The 17320-nt window shown below is 48.3% G+C and overlaps 1 protein-coding gene and 1 long non-coding RNA gene across 3 annotated transcripts in view; one reads left to right on the forward strand and one right to left on the reverse strand.

Annotated features, from left to right (window-relative positions):
• The window catches only part of LOC119113340 (peptidyl-prolyl cis-trans isomerase FKBP10), a 91818-nt gene that overhangs the window by 42511 nt on the left and 31987 nt on the right, over positions 1-17320 (forward strand). The gene's annotated exons all lie outside the window — the stretch shown is intronic.
• LOC119113341 (uncharacterized) lies at positions 10843-12893 on the reverse strand. The gene is made up of 2 exons (XR_005095892.1): positions 12787-12893; positions 10843-11403 (listed from the first exon to the last, which is right to left on the reverse strand). It is a non-coding gene; the product is annotated as an uncharacterized LOC119113341 (long non-coding RNA).

Raw genomic sequence — 17320 nt, forward strand, 5'->3', positions numbered from 1 at the left:
TGGGATATCTTTCCTCAGGTCGACGCCTAACAGCGTCTCACTTAATGTTGGCGGAACGACCCACAACCGCAGACTTGAAAAGTTACGTTTCCATACTTAAAATACGTTTAAGACCAGCTGGCGGGAGGGGGATAGTGACGATGCTCATATACGACGTCTTTGTGGAAGCAATCCTGGCTTGCAATATAAATCGCTCATCACCCAAAAGGACATTTTCTTGTTTAAATCATTTTTCCCGGGCGGCTTGCTGCCGGCCCGCCCGTAGCGTGATGCACAGACTACGTCGGCAAGGGAAACATCTTCATATAATGTCGGAGAAAAGTTTGGCTGAGTACATTCTATAGCGCTGGTATAGGACTTTGGAATGAGGAGGATATAGAAATAGAATACAGGGCGGTGGTAAAGACCCCAACCAATACAATACACTTTTCCGTTTCCCGTTCTCCATTTTATTCGGTCAAAACACCGACAGTGTTTTACTTACTGCTGTAGCGCAGGCGGAAAAGACGTTAAAAGCAAAGTTACGGTGTCAAATAAAAACCTATTTTAGTGGTGCTCTGTGCGACCGTGCACTGACAATGATATTGAAGGAGCACTGCGGGCCGGCAATACCAATCACTCAGTGACACTCATTGTCTTTATTATTCATGCCATCGCTTCCCAGCTCACTGCTCCCCGCGGCCGGTCTGCCCATATAGCCTGATGAAAAGAATGAGGCGGCCCGAAATGAAGCATTATTATTCACAAGCGAAAAGTGCGGCTGTACACCTTTGGTAGTGTTGGTATAGCGCTATCAGCTGCAGGTACAACGAAGTAACCTATCCAGACGAAGTAACCTATCTTATGGAGGTGACTCAAGATATCATCTTAATCAATGATTAAAGTCTTATGGCAAAATCCCTCATTGATGGCCCATTGCTGACAGCAAATGACCTGCCCCTGGCGTGATGGCCGAAGTACCGCTGTCCTGGAAAATTAATTATATTGAATGCATTCACTGAATGCATTTACTGAATACATCATACTGAATGTTGCGAAGAAGGCAACCTTGTGTATTCGGTAGTGGTGGTATGGGGCCATCAGGTGCATGCACAAACCACTTGTCCGATTAAGGGACCCATTTCATTCCGTCAATCCCCGAATGCCTCTCAGGCATTGCTGACAGTAAGACAGAAGCTGCGGTTAACAAAGTTTGGGCGTTAAATCAAAGTACTTTTGGTGTGTGCGCTGGGTGTGAGCATACCCACAAAACATGATGGCATGGCCTTCTTTACAAAAAAGAACACCTTGACGGCGCTCTAACAACTGCATTCAGTCTTCTCGTAGCGTGAAAACCATATCACGGCTGGCCGAGACAACCACTCATAAATGCGCGCGAAGAAAGGCTGCTTATTTGCAATCGATAGCGCTTCCATAGGGTACCCATCATTCGTCAGTACAACCTGCTAGTATCCGCTACTACCAGCCAATGCAACACACTTGTCGGCTGAGCTAGCGATTCGCCAAAATAGGCTTCTGATTGAAAATCCCTTAGCTTCTGCCCAGCGGGCACAAACATGTACACGCGATATCTTTGTGGAAACACTATTGGCCGGCAAGATAAATTGCTCATCGACTGGCATGACCTAATTTGTTCCAATTGATTGAAAGTTGCCAATTGATTGCTTACAGTCGACGGCCTGCCCGTGGCGTGCTGTTAATGAGACTGCAGACTGTGACAAATATATATATATATATATATATATATATATATATATATAATCTCGCGCTAAGAGTGCAACTAAGAATGTTCGATAGCGCTGGTGTAGGAATATAACATGCCAGTACGACACATTTGCCCAATTAGGGACTCCATTTCCATTTGAGTGATACTCCGACAGTCTCCAATCGATGATGGCGTTGCAATCGCAGCGGCCATTTGCAAAGATGTGACGCAAAATTTAAATTGCATCTACTTGTTGAAGGCAGGTGCCCACATTTGCAGGCCAATTTGTTGTCGGAGTACTATTGGCCGGCAATATCAATCGCTCATGCGCTGGCACGACCTTTCTGGTCAAGTCATACCCTGAAGACCCATTGCTAAAAGCAGGCAGCCTGCCCGTTGCGCGATGGCCAGAATACTGCGGCTCGCAAAAATACTTATAATCACGCGCAAAGATCGCGACTGCATGCATTTGTCAGCGCTGGTATAGGGCTGTCATGTCCCAGTACAACACACTTGTCCGCTAAAGAGATGTCAATTGTTTTCGGTCGACTGCCGACAATGTCTTCCTCAATGATGTGTGGCATCTGTACCAGCGACCTACAGATTCATGGCGCAAAACCAACATTGCTCGACGGCTGCGACTCGGTGCATACGATGTCATTGTGTGAGCGCTCTTGGCTGATGATATGGAGCGCTCATGGTCCGACATATTGCGTCTATTTAAATCCCCTTTTAACGGATGTGGCTGAGAGAGGACTGCCGGCCCGCGGTGTGAGGGCTGACATAGGGCATCACGGAAAAATTTATCATAACACGCACAAAGCGACTGTGTGGATTCTATAGCGCTGACATAGCACTACCAGCTGCCAGCACATTACTTATATCCCACTGCTGTATCCATTTTCTTCGTGGTCTCTGTTTCCCCCGAGAAACTCACGCGCAGTTCTTTTCGACCTGCCGCACCGCCAATTTGCAGAACTACGTCGTGCAAGAGGTGTTTGGAAGTATGGCTTCTGCTCCGGTATTACCATCATCTATCTCATCTGTATGTTGAGTGCGTCTTCCCATTTCAAATTAATTTCAGTCTGTTCGCTCTCATTTTAAGCGTTTACTTACAGCGCAATTAATTTGCTGGGCAACACAACCATACGCCACACCAATCACTGTCACTCACCTTTTCATGGCTACTCCTGGTATGTCAATTCCACTCTCATCTATCTCAGGTCGCATTTTCCCCAAAATTATAGACAAGTGCACCCCACCCCACCTAATGCACCCGCCGAGGCAAAGGCTACCTAATCAAAACGCCCACTTCAGTCAGAGTAATTCTTATTTTGGCAGCGCTTTCTCTCCATGCTGACAGGCTGACAAAGGCCACGCTTGATCTGTCGTCAGCACGTTTCTCAGCACCAACCACGGCCCAGTATTCGCCCTACGTCACGTCACCTGACCACGAAATCACATTGCTTGTGTCATCACGCACCGGCTGACGATGATTACAGGATGTTTTGTCAGCCTGTCAACATGAGGAAAAATCGCTGCCAGATGAAAAACCACTCTGACTGAAACGGGAGTTGATTTGGTAGCTCTTCCGTGGGCGAATGCGTAAGATGGGGTGGGGACACTTGCCTCTAATTTGGACGGAATTGCGGCGTGATATAGTTAAGGAGAGAATTGAAATACCAACAGAAGCCATGAAAAGGTGAGTGACAGTGATTGGTGTGGTCCGTCCGATTGGTGTGGTTGCGTTGCCCAGTCAATCATAGCGTTATAAGTAGACATTTAAAATGAGAGGAAGGAAGTTAAAATGGATTGGAAATGGAAAGAAACACTCAACATAGAGATAAGATAGATGATGGTGATACCGGAATGGAAGCCACGCTTCCAAATACCACCTTGTGCTTAACGTGCCATGATCGGCGGTAAGCCAGAGTTAGTGTGTGAACTGAAGTAAAAGTTAAAAGAAATCAACAAAGTAAAGTTTTGTTTTTTTTAATCCTGTCAGCCCATACCTCGGCTGCGTTCGACCTGACGTCAGCACGTTTCTCAGCTGGAGTATGTACCGTCAAGAGTGCTGACAGTGCTTTCGATATGTGGGCTGACAGGAATGTTAGATCTTGTTAACACCCGATATGTTGGATCGGGCGGTAACAAGGACCTAATCAGAGTGGGTGCACGAAAGATGGTGCGGCAGGTGCATCTTCTTCACTCAGCCAGCAGTGGAGATCTAAGATATCATCGAAATTGTATTACACAACTGTATGCAGGCTTCTGCATGTGTACCGTGTCAACCGAGCTTTATCTATGACAAATAATTTCGCGCGAACCTTGAGTACTTCTGAATTTGTAGGCAACTGCTACGTGATGCCACGTGTGTTCAATTAATTTGATTTATGCTGCCACCAGATGGCAGCACACACCACTGCTAGCGAGGAACGGCAATAGATGGCGTTGTGGTCATGATGTGGAACCCATGCTGTTGAGCGACAGATTGTCGGTGGCCGTGACGCCGTGTGGATAAAAGGTACTACAGTGATATAAAAATGCAGCATGTGAGTTATGATATCCAAGTTCAAAACGCCCCCCTCACTTGGTGGCAGCGTGGTGGTCGGAAAGATTTCTCGTTTCTCGAAGTCCACGAAACCTACTGTTCCAGGTTTGCTGCAGCATTTCTAGAACAAGGTGCACGTGGTGCAACACGTAGAGTCGATAGCAGTAGTGCACGTAGTGCAGTCAAATCCTGCCAATCGTGTTGCAGGTAGTGCATTACGACAGCAGGAACCGCATATGCATCACCCGTGGACTTCTTACAGATCAGAATAGGCATTTGACCTAAAATGATCCAGGTCAGCATTTTGTTTTAGGGAACATGCTGCCTAGCGTAATCTTTGTCGCTTAGCCAAATGCAAAACTCAACGCAATCTTGCATTATTTTGGTCACCTTGACCTTTGAAAGGTCAAATAATGTCACTGACCTTAAATGAGCACGTGACCTCTTGCTTAGAAACCATTGACTAGGTTCTGAAAGCACGTTGCAGACCAGCCTGGAACTTGATTTTGTTTGACCTTTTTGACGTGAAGATCATGACTTAGGAACCTGAAACTTTGTCCTAAGTGAGTTCACGTACAGGTCAACACCTCCGGTAATTTTGGTGTTTCTAGCTTCCTTAGTTCGCGATCTCAGGGGGTTCAAATTGACCCCACCCCACCAGAGCGAAGGGTATCTAGTCGGCCGCACGGGCGCGTGTTAAAATTAAGATACAATTCATCCATCCGTTTTTACTTCTGAGTTTTACCGGAAAACTATTGATTCCAAAGTTATCAGGCTGCAAAGTTTTTAAGTTAATCAGTCTACTCTCAATTTCTAGAGATGATCAAGTACAATATACCAGGGTGAAGTTGGAACTTATCATGCTGCAGAAGATGTAAAGTGCCGTATGGGCCGAAGAGCATCAGCTGAGGCTGGGCCTTGAAGTCTGTGACGAAGCCTCTAGTGATGAGTGTTTGTCAGATATTTTTGCAAACTTTATTTTGATGGCGAAAGTTTCCCTGCTAGATTACTCGGCGCGGTCCATCCTGCCCTGTGACGTCACTTGCCCTTTAGCGTGGCCGCTGTCACCGGCCACGGGTAATATGTGTGGAGCACAGAGAGCGCCTGAGGCGTTTCGAGTTCGCTCCGTCACGTGCGGCTGAATCAGAAGACAGACGCTTTAGCCCTGGAAGCATCGGGAAGCTGGATCAGTGGCAGCCGTGATTGATACTAAATTTGAGCGCGTCTGTGATTTGTGAGCAGGTTGTCTTGTGATTTGGTTTGCATGGCCATAGTGAAAGGAGACAATAGTGATGTTTATCGAAACATGCCATCACTGCAACTTCTTCGATGTTATGTTTGCCTGGTTATGATTGTGGAGGCCCATTTTTTAGATTTCTCAACAATCGGGATATCTTTTGGGACTCCGGGGTTGGGATGGTTTCAAAAAGAGCGGTGTCTCTCTGTGTTTTCTGTGTCTCGCTTGGGTAGCATCGGGCGCCTTTAATGCTTGTCATGAACCGTCGCATGCGATATTTGATTCCACACCAACAGAACCACAGAGAAACTGTAAGTCGCCTAGCGCCCTGAAAAAAACACCTATTGCTTCGGAGTTTGATGCACAATCCACGTGATTTTCTGTGTATATTTGTGTCAGAGTTGAAGAAGATAGTGCGTTCCCAAATCAGCTGCTTGCTGAGTGTTCGTTGTGTTTCTTGTTCACTGCTTTGTCTGTAGAGTTCCGCAGTGCTGTTGTGGCAACGGGTTACGGAATGTTCGAGGTTGCTGTGTCCAAGGTTAGAAGCCTCAAGAGCGCATGCGCATGTGTTGAGTTGACTGTCTGTGGCGTCAGGCCGGGCGAACATTTTCGAACGAACTTTGCATCATTTGATCATGCATGGGCATATACACTTTTGAGCACGTTGTACTGCTGAAAGAAATGTTAACCTGAGGAGCATTCGAGCACGCACTTTCGCGAGCGAGAGACGTACGCAATTTCTCGCAGGAAATTTTTAGAATGGGATGAACTGAAAGCAAATGCTAAGTATTTAAGCGGATAGATCTAAAATAACTACCAAGTGTTCGAAGCGGATAAAGTTGGTTGGCAAAAGCACGTACGCAAAAGCTCATCAGCGGCATAGGCGTAGAAGCGGGCGGCCGTACGTGCACCCCACTTTCCGAGAACGATCAACGTTAAGCATATGACGATGCATGGAGAACATTAACTGTGCGATGGTGGTGGATGAAGCTTCTATGGGGCTGGTCTATGGGACAGCTGACCCACCACCGCACCAAATTGTGCACCGGCAGCTCCTGAACTTCGTTGAAATTATGTTTCAGGGGGTGATCTAAGGTATAAAGTTCACTGAGTAACTTCCAGGTATATCCGGCGTACGGTTGAAAACATGACGCTGTCGGGCATTGTTTGGTCGGGTGCAAACAGGGTCTTAATAAAAGAAGGTACACCAAAACAGATTCAGCTGGTGCATATTCTCTTTGAAATCCGATTTGTTTTATGGTAGCAATGTACACCGAATGTCACTGGCGCGTCTGCCTATCGTATTCCAAAAGCCAGCTGACTCGTCGCGTTCGTCGCTGACGTCAGCTGCGTGCCCAACGGCGTCAGGTTAAGTTGTCGGCAGAGACGTGGCCAGATTGAGGGGTAAGTGAGGGGAAGTACCAGAGCTCGACGGGTGATCTGTAGTAGACATGTTTTTTTGTAAACCTCTGGCTCCCTTTATCCGGGGGTCATCGTGCAATAACCCCAATTGATTTGAATTCATTATCTGGCCGTCTCAGACCCCAAGGTTCAGTTCAGGAACGTAAGATTAGTCATAGTACCTGACCTGAACCAAATAATGGTAACCGTTCATCGTCACTCCATATCCTTTCCCCTGCGACGGGAAGGGCGGGGGGGGGGGGGTGTGCCACCCGCTATGACCATATATCCGGCACCTCCGCCATGATTAATATCTGTCTTTTAACGTTCAGAACACGTATGCATACGAAGATTTGCGTGCATGCTATTGTCAAAAACACATACCTGACGAATATTTACGTAAGAACTTTGTGTGCGCCATAAGTTATGGAAATACCAACATTTGCTTACTTGATTATGTGAAATGAATGTTGGCTGGACTAATATTTTCGACCAAATATTTGGGTACAGCAAATTGCGTACGAACCTCCATACGAACCGTCTTTCTATGCAACATTTTGCGCTTACGAATATTCGCATTAGAAACTTCTGCTGACGACCATTTTATCATATCACCTTTCCCATAATTGCTGTTGTCATTATTTTGCATTGACTTACCCTTACGAACTATGCATCCTACGTGCTTTATTCTGACGAACATTAGGCATACGTTCTTATCTTACGAGCCACTGTCATACTTTATTCTGTGTGTGCTCCTGTCCGCAAGCCTTGCCCGATGCATCTTATCACGGCGGCGCTAGGTGTCGCACATGTCGCTGCTAGAGGGAGCTGGCAACGCAGGACTTGCTGTTCCGTTTGTAACTTAAAACCGATGTCATAGTCGTGCAGAATACGGAGGTCGGGGCTAGAGTTCTTCGCGCATTAGGTTGTGACGGTCCAGCCAATTTCGCTCCGTATCATTTGGAATGAAGTCCATCGGCCAATCTACTTTTGAGCCATGTATCACTCCAAAACGAGCAATACCTGAAAGGAAGGCGTTCTGCTGGATAACGGAAAGCGACCAACGGCTCCGAACCACGACCTTTGTGAATTATGCTTCAGTACCCTCTGCAGTTCGCAGTCTAGTAGTCTCCGGCTGATATGGGCAGTGGTTGGTGCTGCTGTTGCTGGTCTGCGACGCCGGCTGCCGCTGTGAGCTCTTAATGGGGCGCTATCCCCGGTGCCGCCGAGGGCGCCTCTGTGCAAGCCATCCCGAGAGGATGGGGCTTGCACAGAGGCGTTGGTTTGTAGGAGCCCGTTGGTCAGCCTACCAGCCGGCTGAACTTAAGCGCACGACTCGGCATGTTGGAACTTCGGTACATCCATTATCGACACCCAAGCACGCACGCACGCACGCACGCACGCAAGCACGCATGCACGCAAGCACGCATGCACGCACGCACGCGCCGCACACAACACACACCCACACACACACCACCACCACACACACAACACCACACACACACACACACACACACCACACACACAACACCAAACACACACACACCACACACACACACACACACACAACACACACACACACACACACACACACACACACACACACACACACACCACCACACACACACACACACAACACAACACACCACACACACACACACACACACACAACACAACACACACACACTGGCGCGCGGCGTGCTGTGTGTGTGTGGGGTGAGTGGAGGGGGCAGATAGGGGCTTGGAGGCAGGGGTGGTGGATCGTGGCACGAACCGCAGCCTGACAGGCCACCAAATGACAGCTTGAGTCATGACTCAGGCCCATTGCCGCATTCCTTTCTTTTACGGCGAAAGGGATGACTATGTTGTTTTGATGCCAGTAGGTCAGCACGATGTCATTCCGAAACAAAGTGCTGTCGGCGGTCAGTGTTTTTCTAGATAGTTGAAATGTCACTGGGTCGATCGATACCTGTCCGTCGCCCCGTGGGGCCCAGGCAAATCACCGGTACCTACCCCGCGCTGGCCCCCCTGCATACTGCGTAGTGTGGGGCCTCGGTTACACAGTGCTCCACCCGCCCGCTGTCGGGACTGCGTAGTCCGCATAACGGGCCGTAATGCTGCATCTCGGAGGTGTACGTGACGTCACGGCACGGACAGCTGATTAATACTCACTGTGACGGGTTGACCTGCCTCGCTTCAAGAACGCCCTGGGTTTAATGTGAGACTGGTGAATAGCTTCTGCAGATTTTATGCTACCGTTTGCCATTGATTTCTTTGAAGATGAACGTGTTCTGGTGTGGTGCATTTCTGACTGGAAGCTAAAGCGGCGCATCCCAGGCCCTGATTCGCACCTGCCTGCGCCGTTCGGGCATCTCCCACGTCCTAATTCACAGAGATAGAAAGCGACATAGTCCCCTAATACAGAGCGCTGCCTCTACGTGTGCTCAATCTGCCTGGTACCTTCACGCAACTAAAAACTGTTTTCACAACGCTGCCGGTCAATCCTCTCTAACGTACTTCTCATGAGAGCTCATTGGTGTGTGAATGAGGCTGAACATTATTCACGGCTTGTTGTTTAGCGCACACACAACTGCAAAAACACATAACAGCAGCCAGGTGTGAACAACGGGAAACTGCGACGTTTCAAAACTGTATGTGATAAGCGAAGATTGCAAACTTTTCCGAAATCCCCAGCTGTGACTACCGTGCAACAACACCTGGCACCATCTCTCCATCAACGATCTCTGTTCGACGCAGAAGGTAACATTCCTGGAACAACGGTGAACACGGAATGAATGTCACGGGTTCACCTATGTGAGCAGCGCCCGCAGCCTAAAGAACGGGCACGTGCAGTCGCACAGCGGCTGACAGAGGTTGCCCAGGAAAGATGAACAGCACTTCCAGATCCCGCCACGATGGAAAGTGTTGCAATTACGACAGACAGCGAAGATTGACATCAAAGTGAAGGTATCTGAATTTAAGGCATCACGAACAAATGGCATGCATTCTCCATCTATACGCACTATTGTCCTCAGCCCGAGCCGACCCCTGATATCGTGGACCAAAACACCTTGGCAGACCGACACCAGGTGTCACTCATATCGCCGCGAAGCAGTTGAGACGGCGCTAGAATCGCGGCACGGGAGCCTAGCCAATAGCAAGGGCAAGTCTATTTTGGTCCTTGTCGTCTGGAGCCAAGTACGCCTTCCAAACCATGGCCTGATTATTTTTAAAATCCAAACCGAGCCAAACCTGAAGCGCTGGTGGCAGCAAGCAGGCAAAAGTACGTATAGAAGGGGCTCATATGGCTACTGTGCGTAACACATTAAATTCATTTACCAAATTCCTGTATTGTTAGAGCACTTTGAGTGTTGCCGCGCTGGTCAGTGGAAAAGAACTAGCGGAACGTTGATGGCCACCTGTCTATCCATGCCTGAAGATATCGACAAGGCGGGCGCCATTTTGTTGCCGGAACATCGTGACGCTAGTCCTTCCGGAAGAAGCAGCTCCAGGCGTCCTTGGCACTGGAGATGCAAGACATCTCCATTCTCCTTAATGGACTGACACCATGTCTCTGGTTGGAAGCGACAAACCTAAGAATCATATCCCGATATCATCCATGGGGAAGTATTCTCCAACTTTAAGCCAGCAGTAAGCAAGGCCAAAACCTGCCTCACAGAGGGTGTTTCAAATTCTGCGTGTGCAAGTTTTGCGGGATTTCTCCGGACAGATGACGACTTTAGGAACTCAGAATTTAAAGAGCATTTGAAGGCTATTGACAAAAAAGCTACTTACATATGTTTTCATTCAATTCATGAAACGATGTTTAAGATTAATCAGAACTACTACAACTCTCAGCGAAGCCGATGGCTGCCTTCGAAATTTATCGTCGTCCCACTCTCGGATGTTCTTACCTATTGCTAGGAGTGGTTTTCACAAAACATGCGGTAAATCGTAGCCCATGTATTTCTCACCAGAAAACATCAAGGTGCGAAACAGGCTGAACAACATTTACCTTTCGTCACTCAGCGCACACACGGGTGAAACAGCAAGACAGGTGCAGACAGCAGGGCACTGCGACATGGTGAAAACTTATCTTCGAGTCGCAGTGTACAAACTTCGCTGAAGCTCCCAGCCATGACTACCTTGCGACGATAACTGACACCATCTACCAAATGGCTGTCTCTGCCCTCCAGCTGCAGGGAATGCGAATATCTCCGATCGTCAGTTCTTTTGAAATTGCCGATGCCGCGGCACCCGTTTGCTGTGATCAGGGATAGACGCAGATAGAGGTCCACGGGTTCGCCTGGGTGAGCAGCGCGCACACCTGGATACCCGTGCAGTTGGGGTTGCATGGCGGTAGACAGAGATTTCCCAAAAACGTTGGGCAGCACTTCCAGGTACCGTTGTGATGAGATTTGTTGCATTCGCAGTCTGTTTTGCACTCACCCCTCCATGTGCGAGATTTGAACACCAGCCGATGACTGGGGCACTGGCCCGGCCTTATGCCTGAAAAAGAGGAATAGCGGCGTTTTGATCAATGAAATTCACCAGGGTGAATATCAACGTTGCTTGCATGGGATATATATATATATATATATATATATATATATATAGATTAGAGATAGATATATATCACATACGAGCAACGTTGATATTCCACATATATATATAAATAAGTATATAATATATATATATATATTATATATATCATAATAGATATATATATAATATGTATAGATCTTCAACTCTCTCTCTACTTCCATTTCTTTCTTCTTTTTTTTTTCTCCCTCTCTCTCTCTCTCTATCTCTTCTCTCTCTCTCTCTCTCTCTCTCTCTCTCTCTCTCTCTCTCTCTCTCTCTCTCTCTCTCTCTCTCTCTCTCTCTCTCTCTCTCTCTCTCTCTCTCTCTCTCTCTCTCTCTCTCTCTCTCGTTTTCTCACGCCCTCGGCACGGATTCCGTTTGTTAGCCTCATGGCTGACAGGCCTGACCACATTCCGTTGGGTCTCTTTAGATCAACCTGTGATCATTCAAGGAAGGAAAGGGAAGGAATGAGTAGTTAATTATTTAATTAATGCGACCTTTGTAAATCATGCCTTATATGAACACAAAACAGAGTCTCTCCAGGAAGAAAGATATAGACTCTCCCCAAACATATTCGGTGCGAAACAGTAACTGAGTACTGGTAAAGCGTCAGACAGGAGTATCACAGGTCAATGACCGAGGTTGGCTTCACAAAGGTCATTGACCTATCACATTTCATTCTTGTGCATGTAGACCACCGTTTTGTCCGGATGATTCACCCAGGACATCATTCGCTACTGATAAACAGCACAAAACTGAAACTTGGCGCTTCGATGCTCTGCAAGGCTTTAAAAGCGATGTCATAGATTAGTGAACTCACAGGACGTGGAAAACCTTGGTTTGCAGAACGTTTGCAGCTGGTTTCATAACAGCGGCGCGGGATTTTTACGACGCTCATTTTCAACGCTTCCCTTATTCTTCTTAATATCAGGCATAAAGTTCAAGGGAACAGACATTTCTTGTCTTATCACACCGTCATGTTTAAGTATGATATCACACCTTTCTTTTCAGATGCACAGATACGCACACCTTAAATGTTTGTAGAAAAATACGGCCCCAAATGGTTAGTTACTACTTACGCGCTTGTTTGTGTGAAATCACACGGCTTTTTGTGTGTGAAAAAATGTACTTACTACTGATGCAGCCTTATAGATTATAGCAGCACAAGACTCAAATACATATTGCAACCGCTCAGCGTGGTATGGTTCCCAAGCAAAAGGGATATCTTATTTTAAGTTGAACTCGGGCACACGGAAAACCGTGACGTAAGCATGATAAACACTGAATATAACGCTATTTAAAACTTACAAACTTGGGCAAATACAGCAAAGCTGATGATCACCACTCCCAGGAGCACAACGGTAGACCTCATCTTGACTGCTGTGCCCCTCGGCCGTGCCGACCCCGTTTTATACTGTCTGCATCGGCGTAAACAGACCATCAAATGACACCTTCATGCATGACTCAGGTGAATGACCGCGTTCCTTTTGTGATGCTGTGAAAGGGTTGTGCACGTTGTTTTGACGCCCATAGGTCAGGTGACGTCATACGGGAACGAGGTGTCGATCGGAGGCCGGTGTTGTTCTAGACCGTTTGAATGTCACTGGGCCGATCGATACCTTCTCCTGAACAAAACATCGCAGGTGGTGGAACGAATCGTCCAATGCATCCGACCCACTCTTTCGTCTTTTTAACGAAATATGTTACTCTTAGTCATATTGGCACAAGCACCATACATGAGATAAACTAACGTTTTTCTTTTTGCTTAAATCTTATCCGAACCTTTTGAATAAGTAACTATCTTGGCACAGAATTCATTCTAAGCGGTGCTTGTTATGTGAGCCCTGACCCCCAACACCCGATCGTGTAATTTCAGGCGAACAGCAAATTTTGGTGACGGAAGTTTAACATGCTGGAAGCTTGGCACCGTACGTCCTGCCTTCTAGCGGCACCTGACGTTTTGTGCGGCCAGTACCACCGGAGCCAGATCATGCGTGCCAACGTCAAACAGCCAGCACCTGAGGCGACTCGTGCCCGCCGTCACATGAGTGGGAGGACCGGACGGCACTCCAGCTCTAACCAGCTCACCAGGCTGCAGTCCGAACGGCAGTCCTGAAGATGTCTCAACCAGGTGGCGCGTGTCTGCCGTCTTCCTTCCTGGGAATACCCCAGCCCGCTCGGCCTTGCGTGTGTATGGTATTCCAACTTAATAGGCGTCCGTATATCTGTGACGTCACAACAGTTGGCGCGGTGGCAGTCGGGAGTAGGACCGAAGTCCCCTATATCCATAGACTAACTACGACTGGACTGGAAACACACCGTCGGCGCCTTTGACGTCAGCGTTTCCGCGGCGGCTGTCCCGCCACCTGGCGGATGTGCGCCACGGAGAGGACGGACCGTCCCCTCGCAGCCGAGAACGTGTGGAGGCGCGCTTGGGTGTCGGGCTTTCTGATGAATTTCAGACGGCCGAGGAGATTTAACACGCGCTCGGGGGGGGGGGGGGAGTTGACCATTTCCAGAAGGTTTTCCAGAATGGTTTCCGAGCGGCGCGGTGCAGCTGCGCCACATTTTGCTTGGCTGTAGGTAAGTGAATAGCGGATCGAATCGTATTGGCGCTGACCTACGGCAGGTCAAAGTCAAGCCATGTATTTTGTGAAGTCAGTTTCAAGGAAATCGTTCAATCTGATGAAGCAACGTAGTGTTAGACGAGACCATACATATCTGAGATAGTTCCTTAGGCAGCACAACAATTGAATGAACAAATTCCGCTGACCTAAGGTAAGTTTTGAAGGTCAGACCAAAGCCAAAGCCAACCCGATTTGTTACTCTGCGGCTTGCTGTAAGGGGTAGATTATGGTGCTTATTTTAAACTTATTGATAACTGAAACCGCATACGTCTTCCATGCACTTTTCCAAGTTCAGAATAGGTCACCGACCTAATTGACGCAGGTCGACATATTGTTTTAGGAACATACTGGTTATCGTAATCTTTGTCACTTATTCAAATGCAAAACTCAAAGCAGTCTTGTATGATTTTGGTCACCATGACTTCTGAACGGTCTAAAAAGATCACTGACCTTAAGTGATCTCGTGAACTTTTGCTTGGAGCAGGTATCTAGGTTCCGCTGGCACTTTGGCGACCAACCTGGAGATTGACTTTGTTTGACCTCATTTGACCAAGGGGTCATAACCTAGGAGGCTCAAACTTTGACCTGAGTGAGCTCAGGTACTGGCCAACACATTCCGTAAATTTGGTGCCTTGAGCTTCCTTAGTTCCTGAGATCTCAACGGGATCAAATTGACCCCCACCCGAACGAAAGATATCCAACCGGCTCCCCGGGAGAGTCTTGAGGGGTTTTAATGAGACATAATCGAAAATGACTGCCTAAATTTGTAGAAAAACAGTTCTGATGCGAAATCAATGCCTTACAGTACTGCTGCTCTACACCGATCCCCTCAGCCGGTCACCAGGAACGTAGGGAATAACACCGCCGCCATGCAGCGCCATAACAGGCTGTCTTTACAAGTGGGAGCTTAGTGAGCCATCTGTCTATGGTACCGAACAAATCTCCGGTTGAAACAAGTGGCGCAACCTTTCTTATCTACGATCACCGTCATCGACAAATAAAGCTAAGCAGCAACAGACCTCACGAAGTCACTTTAAGATAGCATTGCTGGCAACAGCGCACGCTCGAAGGGCGCGTAGACCCTTGAGCAGAACACCCATGACCGTTCATAATACAGCGAAGAAGCTCTTATGCATGGCTAGAAGTGCCTCATGGTCGGGAGGGGCTGGCAGCCCATCGCGGCACCTAAACCCTGGCGGTCGTGGACTGTTGGTGAAGGCATCGCCCGGTTCAGCGCTGACGAAACATAGCTGGTATTGAGGATAGGGCATGAAGGGGTTAAGGGACCTCTGAAGTTATCACGTGCGGGCTCCACGTCTTGGGTCCTTAAGAGCCTCCGCCCCCTGCCCTCGGCTGCGTCGTTACAAGACGTGGCCATGGTTCGAACAGGATGAAAATAGGTTGTTGAGTACAAACGTCAGCTAAGAACACGCCATGGGAGGCTCTTGTTCAAGTCTGTACACACACGAGCGCTCTCAAGGCCACCCTAACCTAGGGATTCGTGATGGCCTTGGCTATAACTTCATTGACGAACTAAAAGGCCTTCGTACTGACATTGAGGAGAGGGACGTCTGGTGGTGCAAGAGCCACTGGTGAGGCGTCTGGTGGGAAGAGAGCGGGTTTTTGAAACTCCAGCGCGGGTCCGCCTGCGGGGGGGGGGAGCGAGGAGAGCGAGGGCGGCCTCGGGGACCCACAAGCCTCAGTGGCGGGTCGCGCTCCCCGTCCTCCCCCGGACGGGGAGGCCGTCTGGCTGGACACTGAACGGTTGGTGCCGGACAACTCGGAGCCGAACTGGGGCGACCCAGTGGTCGATGACACCGGCTTTGACGCGGCTCCAGAGCGCGTGCGGCGAGAGTCGCCGTACGGACATGTGCGCTGGGGAGGGACGCGGAATGGACTGCTGCTGAAGGGTCGGAGGCCTGGCCTGAGGGGCCGGGAGCCGGGCCTGAGGGACCGGTCCCTGGCCCCTCAGGAGAAATGACACAGAAAAATCAAGTTGATGTCTAACTTGCCGTTCATGTGCTTAGCATTTTTTTTTCTATTAACCCATCCGTTCACAAGAATAGAGTGTCCCGTGTCCACACTATATGTGACTATCGTAACCTATCTATACGTAGGTTCTCAAAGTATCATAATTTAATCGATAAAAACTATGCATTTTAGCGAAAATTTATGTTCACGGTTTCATGCGGCATGCTGTTAATGTTCATTCCACGCATAAGCTTAGGGCATGGTTTTCGACCTCTCTGCAAATACCCTTTGGCAGATGCGATCTTGTTGAAGATCGCTTTCCCCTCCCCCCCCCCCCCCCTCTTTTCAGTAAACACGAAATAAGGACACGAAAAAAACAGTTATGCGTGTGGAGGACACTATTCCAAGCTGTTGTGCCTCTGAAGGGAAGGGAGACCTCACGCGCTTTTTCAAGCGCGTGAAAAATGGAACACCCGTCATATCGATATCTTGCGTAATGCAGGGTTATTGCGATGGCGTTGCTAGTTGAGCTGGCTTTTCAGCTCCCATGCAATGATACTTGCGTACGCATACGCGGTGCCCAATGAGCGTACCGACGCAGGGACACGGCCAAAGTCTTGTTATTTGGGATTTGGACACAGGATTGACCGAGCCCTTCCCCGATTTCGGCCTCCTTGATTTCGAGTGGAGCCCTGCCCTTCTTAAAAAAACAGTAATCACCAAACGATACAACGCCGTTTGTATTTTGAAGTTAATAAACTGGAGGAAGAACACCGGTGCTATTCATTTTACAATGTTTCAGTGGACTCTTTCTAAGCCGATAGCACTCAGGGGCTGCATCAGGATTTTTCTGGGTTGTACAGGGACATGGAGAAAGTAGATCCTACATCAAAATATGGTCGCAAATTTGCATTTATGCGAACCTCTTTTGGTCTCAGAATACTCGACTTTGTTTAGAATCGAGTAGGGGAAAAATCACATAACTCAGTTTTGGCCATGCGCGCACGCAATTCTTACAACAAAACCCTGACAGCCGGCGTTGCAGTCTCCATAGCCGTGCGGCATCGGTCCCGTGTCTACCACTGAGCCGTGGTCAACGAGTGGACGAAAACGAGAACGCTTCCGGAAAAGTACTTTTGAGCGCTTTAGTATGTCGACAGGAATGCTTGGAAGGTGTTCCGGGAGTATGATTTCACCCGTACAGTTTTTAGATTTATAATATAACGGATCAGCATTCATGGCAC

Source organism: Pollicipes pollicipes, unplaced genomic scaffold (genome assembly GCF_011947565.3).
Source record: "Pollicipes pollicipes isolate AB1234 unplaced genomic scaffold, Ppol_2.1 Scaffold_7262;HRSCAF=8765_pilon_pilon_pilon, whole genome shotgun sequence".
Classification (NCBI taxonomy): Eukaryota; Metazoa; Arthropoda; class Thecostraca; order Pollicipedomorpha; family Pollicipedidae; genus Pollicipes; species Pollicipes pollicipes.